This window comes from Eubalaena glacialis, chromosome 5 (assembly GCF_028564815.1).
Source record: "Eubalaena glacialis isolate mEubGla1 chromosome 5, mEubGla1.1.hap2.+ XY, whole genome shotgun sequence".
NCBI classification, from domain to species: domain Eukaryota; kingdom Metazoa; phylum Chordata; class Mammalia; order Artiodactyla; family Balaenidae; genus Eubalaena; species Eubalaena glacialis.
In genome coordinates this window covers 156,289,216-156,302,192 of record NC_083720.1, presented here as the reverse complement: position 1 = coordinate 156,302,192, position 12,977 = coordinate 156,289,216, and positions in this window count along the sequence as shown.

The window sequence follows — 12,977 nt, the reverse complement described above, 5'->3', positions numbered from 1 at the left end:
GTTTAATAAATACCCTAATCCTAACGTGTACCCTAACCCTAACCCATACCGTAACCCTAACGCGTACCCTAACCCTAACCCAAACCCTAACCCTAACACGTACGCTAATCCTAACCCGTACCCTAAACCAATCCCTAACCCTAAAACTAACCCTAACCCTAACCCTAACCCTAACCCATACCCTACGCCGTACCCTCACCCGTACCCTAACCCGTACCCTAAGCCGTACCCTAACCCTAACCCTAACCCTAACCCATACGCTACGCCGTACCCTCACCTGTAACCTAACCCGTATCCTAAGCCGTACCCTAACCGTAACCCTAACACTAAACTATACCCTACGCCGTACCCTCACCTGTACCCTAACCCGTACCCTAAGCCATACCCTAACCCTAACCCTAACCCTAACCCTAACCCTAACCCCTACCCTACGCCGTACCCTAACCCGTACCCTAACCCGTATCCTAAGCCGTACCCTAACCCTAACCAATACCCTATGCAGTACCCTCACCCGTACCCTCACCCGTACCCTAAGCCGTACCCTAACCCTAACCCTAACCCTAACCCCTACCGTACGCCGTACCCTAACCCGTACCCTAACCCGTATCCTAGGCCGTACCCTAACCCTAACCAATACCGTACGCAGTACCCTCACCCGTACCCTCACCCGTAACCTAAGCCGTACCCTAACCCTAACCCTAACCCTAACCCTAACCCCTACCCTACGCCGTACCCTCACCCGTACCCTATCCCATACCCTAAGCCGTACCCTAACCCTAACACTAACCCTAACCCTAACCCTAACCCTAAACTACCCTTGACTGCTTTTGCCTCCATTAGATTTCCTAAGCACTAGTGTTTTAAGGAACAGGTTAAAAAGAAAATCCTAAAGTGATTTTTTTATGATGTGTTTATTCTTTATCTTATCCTAGTGACTAAAATCTTCTCCATGGCTGGACCCCAAATAATATTCCTTTACGTGCTAAGTGGTATCTAGAGAGTGGGATAGGTTTAATAAATACCCTAATCCTAACGTGTACCCTAACCCTAACCCATACCCTAACCCTAACGCTTACCCTAACCCTAACCCAAACCCTAATCCTAACACGTACGCTAATCCTAACCCGTACCCTAAACCAATCCCTAACCCTAAAACTAACCCTAACCCTAACCCTAACCCTAACCTATACCCTACGCCGTACCCTCACCCGTACCCTAACCCGTACCCTAAGCCGTACCCTAACCCTAACCCTAACCCTAACCCTAACACCTACCCTACGCCGTACCCTAACCCGTACCCTAACCCGTATCCTAAGCCGTACCCTAACCCTAACCAATACCCTACGCAGTACCCTCACCCGTACCCTCACCCGTACCCTAAGGCGTACCCTAACCCTAACCCTAACCCTAACCCTAACCCTAACCCCTACCCTACGCCGTACCCTCACCCGTACCCTATCCCATACCCTAAGCCGTACCCTAACCCTAACACTAACCCTAACCCTAACCCTAACCCTAAACTACCCTTGACTGCTTTTGCCTCCATTAGATTTCCTAAGCACTAGTGTTTTAAGGAACAGGTTAAAAAGAAAATCCTAATGTGATTTTTTTATAATGTGTTTATTCTTTATCTTATCCTAGTGACTAAAATCTTCTCCATGGCTGGACCCCAAATAATATTCATTTACGTGCTAAGTGGTATCTAGAGAGTGGGATAGGTTTAATAAATACCCTAATCCTAACGTGTACCCTAACCCTAACCCATACCCTAACCCTAACGCGTACCCTAACCCTAACCCAAACCCTAACCCTAACACGTACGCTAATCCTAACCCGTACCCTAAACCAATCCCTAACCCTAAAACTAACCCTAACCCTAACCCATACCCTAAGCCGTACCCTAACCCTAACCCTAACCCATACGCTACGCCGTACCCTCACCCGTACCCTAACCCGTATCCTAAGCCGTACCCTAACCCTAACCCTAACCCTAACCTATACCCTACGCCGTACCCTCACCTGTACCCTAACCCGTACCCTAAGCCGTACCCTAACCCTAACCCTAACCCTAACCCCTACCCTACGCCGTAACCTAACCCGTACCCTAACCCGTATCCTAGGCCGTACCCTAACCCTAAACAATACCCTACGCAGTACCCTCACCCGTACCCTCACCCGTAACCTAAGCCGTACCCTAACCCTAACCCTAACCCTAACCCTAACCCTAACCCCTACCCTACGCCGTACCCTCACCCGTACCCTATCCCATACCCTAAGACGTACCCTAACCCTAACACTAACCCTAACCCTAACCCTAACCCTAAACTACCCTTGACTGCTTTTGCCTCCATTAGATTTCCTAAGCACTAGTGTTTTAAGGAACAGGTTAAAAAGAAAATCCTAAAGTGATTTTTTTATGATGTGTTTATTCTTTATCTTATCCTAGTGACTAAAATCTTCTCCATGGCTGGACCCCAAATAATATTCCTTTACGTGCTAAGTGGTATCTAGAGAGTGGGATAGGTTTAATAAATACCCTAATCCTAACGTGTACCCTAACCCTAACCCATACCCTAACCCTAACGCGTACCCTAACCCTAACCCAAACCCTAACCCTAACACGTACGCTAATCCTAACCCGTACCCTAAACCAATCCCTAACCCTAAAACTAACCCTAACCCTAACCCTAACCCTAACCCATACCCTACGCCGTACCCTCACATGTACCCTAACCCGTACCCTAAGCCGTACCCTAACCCTAACCCTAACCCTAACCCATACGCTACGCCGTACCCTCACCTGTAACCTAAGCCGTATCCTAAGCCGTACCCTAACCCTAACCCTAACCCTAACCTATACCCTACGCCGTACCCTCACCTGTACCCTAACCCGTACCCTAAGCCGTACCCTAACCCTAACCCTAACCCTAACCCTAACCCCTACCCTACGCCGTACCCTAACCCGTACCCTAACCCGTATCCTAAGCCATACCCTAACCCTAACCAATACCCTACGCAGTACCCTCACCCGTACCCTCACCCGTACCCTAAGCCGTACCCTAACCCTAACCCTAACCCTAACCCTAACCCTAACCCCTACCCTACGCCGTACCCTCACCCGTACCCTATCCCATACCCTAAGCCGTACCCTAACCCTAACACTAACCCTAACCCTCACCCTAACCCTAAACTACCCTTGACTGCTTTTGCCTCCATTAGATTTCCTAAGCACTAGTGTTTTAAGGAACAGGTTAAAAAGAAAATCCTAATGTGATTTTTTTATAATGTGTTTATTCTTTATCTTATCCTAGTGACTAAAATCTTCTCCATGGCTGGACCCCAAATAATATTCCTTTACGTGCTAAGTGGTATCTAGAGAGTGGGATAGGTTTAATAAATACCCTAATCCTAACGTGTACCCTAACCCTAACCCATACCCTAACCCTAACGCGTACCCTAACCCTAACCCAAAGCCTAACCCTAACACATACGCTAATCCTAACCCGTACCCTAAACCAATCCCTAACCCTAAAACTAACCCTAACCCTAACCCTAACCCTAACCCATACCCTACGCTGTACCCTCACCCCTAACCCTAACCCTAACCTATACCCTACGCCGTACCCTCACCTGTACCCTAACCCGTACCCTAAGCCGTACCCTAACCCTAACCCTAACCCTAACCCCTACCCTACGCCGTACCCTAACCCGTACCCTAACCCGTATCCTAGGCCGTACCCTAACCTTAACCAATACCCTACGCAGTACCCTCACCCGTACCCTCACCCGTACCCTAAGCCGTACCCTAACCCTAACCCTAACCCTAACCCTAAACCTAGCCCCTACCCTACACCGTACCCTCACCCGTACCCTATCCCATACCCTAAGCCGTACCCTAACCCTAACACTAACCCTAACCCTAACCCTAACCCTAAACTACCCTTGACTGCTTTTGCCTCCTTTAGATTTCCTAAGCACTAGTGTTTTAAGGAACAGGTTAAAAAGAAAATCCTAAAGTGATTTTTTTATGATGTGTTTATTCTTTATCTTATCCTAGTGACTAAAATCTTCTCCATGGCTGGACCCCAAATAATATTCCTTTACGTGCTAAGTGGTATCTAGAGAGTGGGATAGGTTTAATAAATACCCTAATCCTAACGTGTACCCTAACCCTAACCCATACCGTAACCCTAACGCGTACCCTAACCCTAACCCAAACCCTAACCCTAACACGTACGCTAATCCTAACCCGTACCCTAAACCAATCCCTAACCCTAAAACTAACCCTAACCCTAACCCTAACCCTAACCCATACCCTACGCCGTACCCTCACCCGTACCCTAACCCGTACCCTAAGCCGTACCCTAACCCTAACCCTAACCCTAACCCATACGCTACGCCGTACCCTCACCTGTAACCTAACCCGTATCCTAAGCCGTACCCTAACCGTAACCCTAACACTAAACTATACCCTACGCCGTACCCTCACCTGTACCCTAACCCGTACCCTAAGCCATACCCTAACCCTAACCCTAACCCTAACCCTAACCCTAACCCCTACCCTACGCCGTACCCTAACCCGTACCCTAACCCGTATCCTAAGCCGTACCCTAACCCTAACCAATACCCTATGCAGTACCCTCACCCGTACCCTCACCCGTACCCTAAGCCGTACCCTAACCCTAACCCTAACCCTAACCCCTACCGTACGCCGTACCCTAACCCGTACCCTAACCCGTATCCTAGGCCGTACCCTAACCCTAACCAATACCGTACGCAGTACCCTCACCCGTACCCTCACCCGTAACCTAAGCCGTACCCTAACCCTAACCCTAACCCTAACCCCTACCCTACGCCGTACCCTCACCCGTACCCTATCCCATACCCTAAGCCGTACCCTAACCCTAACACTAACCCTAACCCTAACCCTAACCCTAAACTACCCTTGACTGCTTTTGCCTCCATTAGATTTCCTAAGCACTAGTGTTTTAAGGAACAGGTTAAAAAGAAAATCCTAAAGTGATTTTTTTATGATGTGTTTATTCTTTATCTTATCCTAGTGACTAAAATCTTCTCCATGGCTGGACCCCAAATAATATTCCTTTACGTGCTAAGTGGTATCTAGAGAGTGGGATAGGTTTAATAAATACCCTAATCCTAACGTGTACCCTAACCCTAACCCATACCCTAACCCTAACGCTTACCCTAACCCTAACCCAAACCCTAATCCTAACACGTACGCTAATCCTAACCCGTACCCTAAACCAATCCCTAACCCTAAAACTAACCCTAACCCTAACCCTAACCCTAACCTATACCCTACGCCGTACCCTCACCCGTACCCTAACCCGTACCCTAAGCCGTACCCTAACCCTAACCCTAACCCTAACCCTAACACCTACCCTACGCCGTACCCTAACCCGTACCCTAACCCGTATCCTAAGCCGTACCCTAACCCTAACCAATACCCTACGCAGTACCCTCACCCGTACCCTCACCCGTACCCTAAGGCGTACCCTAACCCTAACCCTAACCCTAACCCTAACCCTAACCCCTACCCTACGCCGTACCCTCACCCGTACCCTATCCCATACCCTAAGCCGTACCCTAACCCTAACACTAACCCTAACCCTAACCCTAACCCTAAACTACCCTTGACTGCTTTTGCCTCCATTAGATTTCCTAAGCACTAGTGTTTTAAGGAACAGGTTAAAAAGAAAATCCTAATGTGATTTTTTTATAATGTGTTTATTCTTTATCTTATCCTAGTGACTAAAATCTTCTCCATGGCTGGACCCCAAATAATATTCATTTACGTGCTAAGTGGTATCTAGAGAGTGGGATAGGTTTAATAAATACCCTAATCCTAACGTGTACCCTAACCCTAACCCATACCCTAACCCTAACGCGTACCCTAACCCTAACCCAAACCCTAACCCTAACACGTACGCTAATCCTAACCCGTACCCTAAACCAATCCCTAACCCTAAAACTAACCCTAACCCTAACCCATACCCTAAGCCGTACCCTAACCCTAACCCTAACCCATACGCTACGCCGTACCCTCACCCGTACCCTAACCCGTATCCTAAGCCGTACCCTAACCCTAACCCTAACCCTAACCTATACCCTACGCCGTACCCTCACCTGTACCCTAACCCGTACCCTAAGCCGTACCCTAACCCTAACCCTAACCCTAACCCCTACCCTACGCCGTACCCTAACCCGTACCCTAACCCGTATCCTAGGCCGTACCCTAACCCTAAACAATACCCTACGCAGTACCCTCACCCGTACCCTCACCCGTAACCTAAGCCGTACCCTAACCCTAACCCTAACCCTAACCCTAACCCTAACCCCTACCCTACGCCGTACCCTCACCCGTACCCTATCCCATACCCTAAGCCGTACCCTAACCCTAACACTAACCCTAACCCTAACCCTAACCCTAAACTACCCTTGACTGCTTTTGCCTCCATTAGATTTCCTAAGCACTAGTGTTTTAAGGAACAGGTTAAAAAGAAAATCCTAAAGTGATTTTTTTATGATGTGTTTATTCTTTATCTTATCCTAGTGACTAAAATCTTCTCCATGGCTGGACCCCAAATAATATTCCTTTACGTGCTAAGTGGTATCTAGAGAGTGGGATAGGTTTAATAAATACCCTAATCCTAACGTGTACCCTAACCCTAACCCATACCCTAACCCTAACGCGTACCCTAACCCTAACCCAAACCCTAACCCTAACACGTACGCTAATCCTAACCCGTACCCTAAACCAATCCCTAACCCTAAAACTAACCCTAACCCTAACCCTAACCCTAACCCATACCCTACGCCGTACCCTCACATGTACCCTAACCCGTACCCTAAGCCGTACCCTAACCCTAACCCTAACCCTAACCCATACGCTACGCCGTACCCTCACCTGTAACCTAACCCGTATCCTAAGCCGTACCCTAACCCTAACCCTAACCCTAACCTATACCCTACGCCGTACCCTCACCTGTACCCTAACCCGTACCCTAAGCCGTACCCTAACCCTAACCCTAACCCTAACCCTAACCCCTACCCTACGCCGTACCCTAACCCGTACCCTAACCCGTATCCTAAGCCATACCCTAACCCTAACCAATACCCTACGCAGTACCCTCACCCGTACCCTCACCCGTACCCTAAGCCGTACCCTAACCCTAACCCTAACCCTAACCCTAACCCTAACCCCTACCCTACGCCGTACCCTCACCCGTACCCTATCCCATACCCTAAGCCGTACCCTAACCCTAACACTAACCCTAACCCTCACCCTAACCCTAAACTACCCTTGACTGCTTTTGCCTCCATTAGATTTCCTAAGCACTAGTGTTTTAAGGAACAGGTTAAAAAGAAAATCCTAATGTGATTTTTTTATAATGTGTTTATTCTTTATCTTATCCTAGTGACTAAAATCTTCTCCATGGCTGGACCCCAAATAATATTCCTTTACGTGCTAAGTGGTATCTAGAGAGTGGGATAGGTTTAATAAATACCCTAATCCTAACGTGTACCCTAACCCTAACCCATACCCTAACCCTAACGCGTACCCTAACCCTAACCCAAAGCCTAACCCTAACACATACGCTAATCCTAACCCGTACCCTAAACCAATCCCTAACCCTAAAACTAACCCTAACCCTAACCCTAACCCTAACCCATACCCTACGCTGTACCCTCACCCCTAACCCTAACCCTAACCTATACCCTACGCCGTACCCTCACCTGTACCCTAACCCGTACCCTAAGCCGTACCCTAACCCTAACCCTAACCCTAACCCCTACCCTACGCCGTACCCTAACCCGTACCCTAACCCGTATCCTAGGCCGTACCCTAACCCTAACCAATACCCTACGCAGTACCCTCACCCGTACCCTCACCCGTACCCTAAGCCGTACCCTAACCCTAACCCTAACCCTAACCCTAAACCTAGCCCCTACCCTACACCGTACCCTCACCCGTACCCTATCCCATACCCTAAGCCGTACCCTAACCCTAACACTAACCCTAACCCTAACCCTAACCCTAAACTACCCTTGACTGCTTTTGCCTCCTTTAGATTTCCTAAGCACTAGTGTTTTAAGGAACAGGTTAAAAAGAAAATCCTAAAGTGATTTTTTTATGATGTGTTTATTCTTTATCTTATCCTAGTGACTAAAATCTTCTCCATGGCTGGACCCCAAATAATATTCCTTTACGTGCTAAGTGGTATCTAGAGAGTGGGATAGGTTTAATAAATACCCTAATCCTAACGTGTACCCTAACCCTAACCCATACCGTAACCCTAACGCGTACCCTAACCCTAACCCAAACCCTAACCCTAACACGTACGCTAATCCTAACCCGTACCCTAAACCAATCCCTAACCCTAAAACTAACCCTAACCCTAACCCTAACCCTAACCCATACCCTACGCCGTACCCTCACCCGTACCCTAACCCGTACCCTAAGCCGTACCCTAACCCTAACCCTAACCCTAACCCATACGCTACGCCGTACCCTCACCTGTAACCTAACCCGTATCCTAAGCCGTACCCTAACCGTAACCCTAACACTAAACTATACCCTACGCCGTACCCTCACCTGTACCCTAACCCGTACCCTAAGCCATACCCTAACCCTAACCCTAACCCTAACCCTAACCCTAACCCCTACCCTACGCCGTACCCTAACCCGTACCCTAACCCGTATCCTAAGCCGTACCCTAACCCTAACCAATACCCTATGCAGTACCCTCACCCGTACCCTCACCCGTACCCTAAGCCGTACCCTAACCCTAACCCTAACCCTAACCCCTACCGTACGCCGTACCCTAACCCGTACCCTAACCCGTATCCTAGGCCGTACCCTAACCCTAACCAATACCGTACGCAGTACCCTCACCCGTACCCTCACCCGTAACCTAAGCCGTACCCTAACCCTAACCCTAACCCTAACCCTAACCCCTACCCTACGCCGTACCCTCACCCGTACCCTATCCCATACCCTAAGCCGTACCCTAACCCTAACACTAACCCTAACCCTAACCCTAACCCTAAACTACCCTTGACTGCTTTTGCCTCCATTAGATTTCCTAAGCACTAGTGTTTTAAGGAACAGGTTAAAAAGAAAATCCTAAAGTGATTTTTTTATGATGTGTTTATTCTTTATCTTATCCTAGTGACTAAAATCTTCTCCATGGCTGGACCCCAAATAATATTCCTTTACGTGCTAAGTGGTATCTAGAGAGTGGGATAGGTTTAATAAATACCCTAATCCTAACGTGTACCCTAACCCTAACCCATACCCTAACCCTAACGCTTACCCTAACCCTAACCCAAACCCTAATCCTAACACGTACGCTAATCCTAACCCGTACCCTAAACCAATCCCTAACCCTAAAACTAACCCTAACCCTAACCCTAACCCTAACCTATACCCTACGCCGTACCCTCACCCGTACCCTAACCCGTACCCTAAGCCGTACCCTAACCCTAACCCTAACCCTAACCCTAACACCTACCCTACGCCGTACCCTAACCCGTACCCTAACCCGTATCCTAAGCCGTACCCTAACCCTAACCAATACCCTACGCAGTACCCTCACCCGTACCCTCACCCGTACCCTAAGGCGTACCCTAACCCTAACCCTAACCCTAACCCTAACCCTAACCCCTACCCTACGCCGTACCCTCACCCGTACCCTATCCCATACCCTAAGCCGTACCCTAACCCTAACACTAACCCTAACCCTAACCCTAACCCTAAACTACCCTTGACTGCTTTTGCCTCCATTAGATTTCCTAAGCACTAGTGTTTTAAGGAACAGGTTAAAAAGAAAATCCTAATGTGATTTTTTTATAATGTGTTTATTCTTTATCTTATCCTAGTGACTAAAATCTTCTCCATGGCTGGACCCCAAATAATATTCATTTACGTGCTAAGTGGTATCTAGAGAGTGGGATAGGTTTAATAAATACCCTAATCCTAACGTGTACCCTAACCCTAACCCATACCCTAACCCTAACGCGTACCCTAACCCTAACCCAAACCCTAACCCTAACACGTACGCTAATCCTAACCCGTACCCTAAACCAATCCCTAACCCTAAAACTAACCCTAACCCTAACCCATACCCTAAGCCGTACCCTAACCCTAACCCTAACCCATACGCTACGCCGTACCCTCACCCGTACCCTAACCCGTATCCTAAGCCGTACCCTAACCCTAACCCTAACCCTAACCTATACCCTACGCCGTACCCTCACCTGTACCCTAACCCGTACCCTAAGCCGTACCCTAACCCTAACCCTAACCCTAACCCCTACCCTACGCCGTACCCTAACCCGTACCCTAACCCGTATCCTAGGCCGTACCCTAACCCTAAACAATACCCTACGCAGTACCCTCACCCGTACCCTCACCCGTAACCTAAGCCGTACCCTAACCCTAACCCTAACCCTAACCCTAACCCTAACCCCTACCCTACGCCGTACCCTCACCCGTACCCTATCCCATACCCTAAGCCGTACCCTAACCCTAACACTAACCCTAACCCTAACCCTAACCCTAAACTACCCTTGACTGCTTTTGCCTCCATTAGATTTCCTAAGCACTAGTGTTTTAAGGAACAGGTTAAAAAGAAAATCCTAAAGTGATTTTTTTATGATGTGTTTATTCTTTATCTTATCCTAGTGACTAAAATCTTCTCCATGGCTGGACCCCAAATAATATTCCTTTACGTGCTAAGTGGTATCTAGAGAGTGGGATAGGTTTAATAAATACCCTAATCCTAACGTGTACCCTAACCCTAACCCATACCCTAACCCTAACGCGTACCCTAACCCTAACCCAAACCCTAACCCTAACACGTACGCTAATCCTAACCCGTACCCTAAACCAATCCCTAACCCTAAAACTAACCCTAACCCTAACCCTAACCCTAACCCATACCCTACGCCGTACCCTCACATGTACCCTAACCCGTACCCTAAGCCGTACCCTAACCCTAACCCTAACCCTAACCCATACGCTACGCCGTACCCTCACCTGTAACCTAACCCGTATCCTAAGCCGTACCCTAACCCTAACCCTAACCCTAACCTATACCCTACGCCGTACCCTCACCTGTACCCTAACCCGTACCCTAAGCCGTACCCTAACCCTAACCCTAACCCTAACCCTAACCCCTACCCTACGCCGTACCCTAACCCGTACCCTAACCCGTATCCTAAGCCATACCCTAACCCTAACCAATACCCTACGCAGTACCCTCACCCGTACCCTCACCCGTACCCTAAGCCGTACCCTAACCCTAACCCTAACCCTAACCCTAACCCTAACCCCTACCCTACGCCGTACCCTCACCCGTACCCTATCCCATACCCTAAGCCGTACCCTAACCCTAACACTAACCCTAACCCTCACCCTAACCCTAAACTACCCTTGACTGCTTTTGCCTCCATTAGATTTCCTAAGCACTAGTGTTTTAAGGAACAGGTTAAAAAGAAAATCCTAATGTGATTTTTTTATAATGTGTTTATTCTTTATCTTATCCTAGTGACTAAAATCTTCTCCATGGCTGGACCCCAAATAATATTCCTTTACGTGCTAAGTGGTATCTAGAGAGTGGGATAGGTTTAATAAATACCCTAATCCTAACGTGTACCCTAACCCTAACCCATACCCTAACCCTAACGCGTACCCTAACCCTAACCCAAAGCCTAACCCTAACACATACGCTAATCCTAACCCGTACCCTAAACCAATCCCTAACCCTAAAACTAACCCTAACCCTAACCCTAACCCTAACCCATACCCTACGCTGTACCCTCACCCCTAACCCTAACCCTAACCTATACCCTACGCCGTACCCTCACCTGTACCCTAACCCGTACCCTAAGCCGTACCCTAACCCTAACCCTAACCCTAACCCCTACCCTACGCCGTACCCTAACCCGTACCCTAACCCGTATCCTAGGCCGTACCCTAACCCTAACCAATACCCTACGCAGTACCCTCACCCGTACCCTCACCCGTACCCTAAGCCGTACCCTAACCCTAACCCTAACCCTAACCCTAAACCTAGCCCCTACCCTACACCGTACCCTCACCCGTACCCTATCCCATACCCTAAGCCGTACCCTAACCCTAACACTAACCCTAACCCTAACCCTAACCCTAAACTACCCTTGACTGCTTTTGCCTCCTTTAGATTTCCTAAGCACTAGTGTTTTAAGGAACAGGTTAAAAAGAAAATCCTAAAGTGATTTTTTTATGATGTGTTTATTCTTTATCTTATCCTAGTGACTAAAATCTTCTCCATGGCTGGACCCCAAATAATATTCCTTTACGTGCTAAGTGGTATCTAGAGAGTGGGATAGGTTTAATAAATACCCTAATCCTAACGTGTACCCTAACCCTAACCCATACCCTAACCCTAACGCGTACCCTAACCCTAACCCAAACCCTAACCCTAACACGTACGCTAATCCTAACCCGTACCCTAAACCAATCCCTAACCCTAAAACTAACCCTAACCCTAACCCTAACCCTAACCCATACCCTACGCCGTACCCTCACATGTACCCTAACCCGTACCCTAAGCCGTACCCTAACCCTAACCCTAACCCTAACCCATACGCTACGCCGTACCCTCACCTGTAACCTAACCCGTATCCTAAGCCGTACCCTAACCCTAACCCTAACCCTAACCTATACCCTACGCCGTACCCTCACCTGTACCCTAACCCGTACCCTAAGCCGTACCCTAACCCTAACCCTAACCCTAACCCTAACCCCTACCCTACGCCGTACCCTAACCCGTACCCTAACCCGTATCCTAAGCCATACCCTAACCCTAACCAATACCCTACGCAGTACCCTCACCCGTACCCTCACCCGTACCCTAAGCCGTACCCTAACCCTAACCCTAACCCTAACCCTAACCCTAACCCCTACCCTA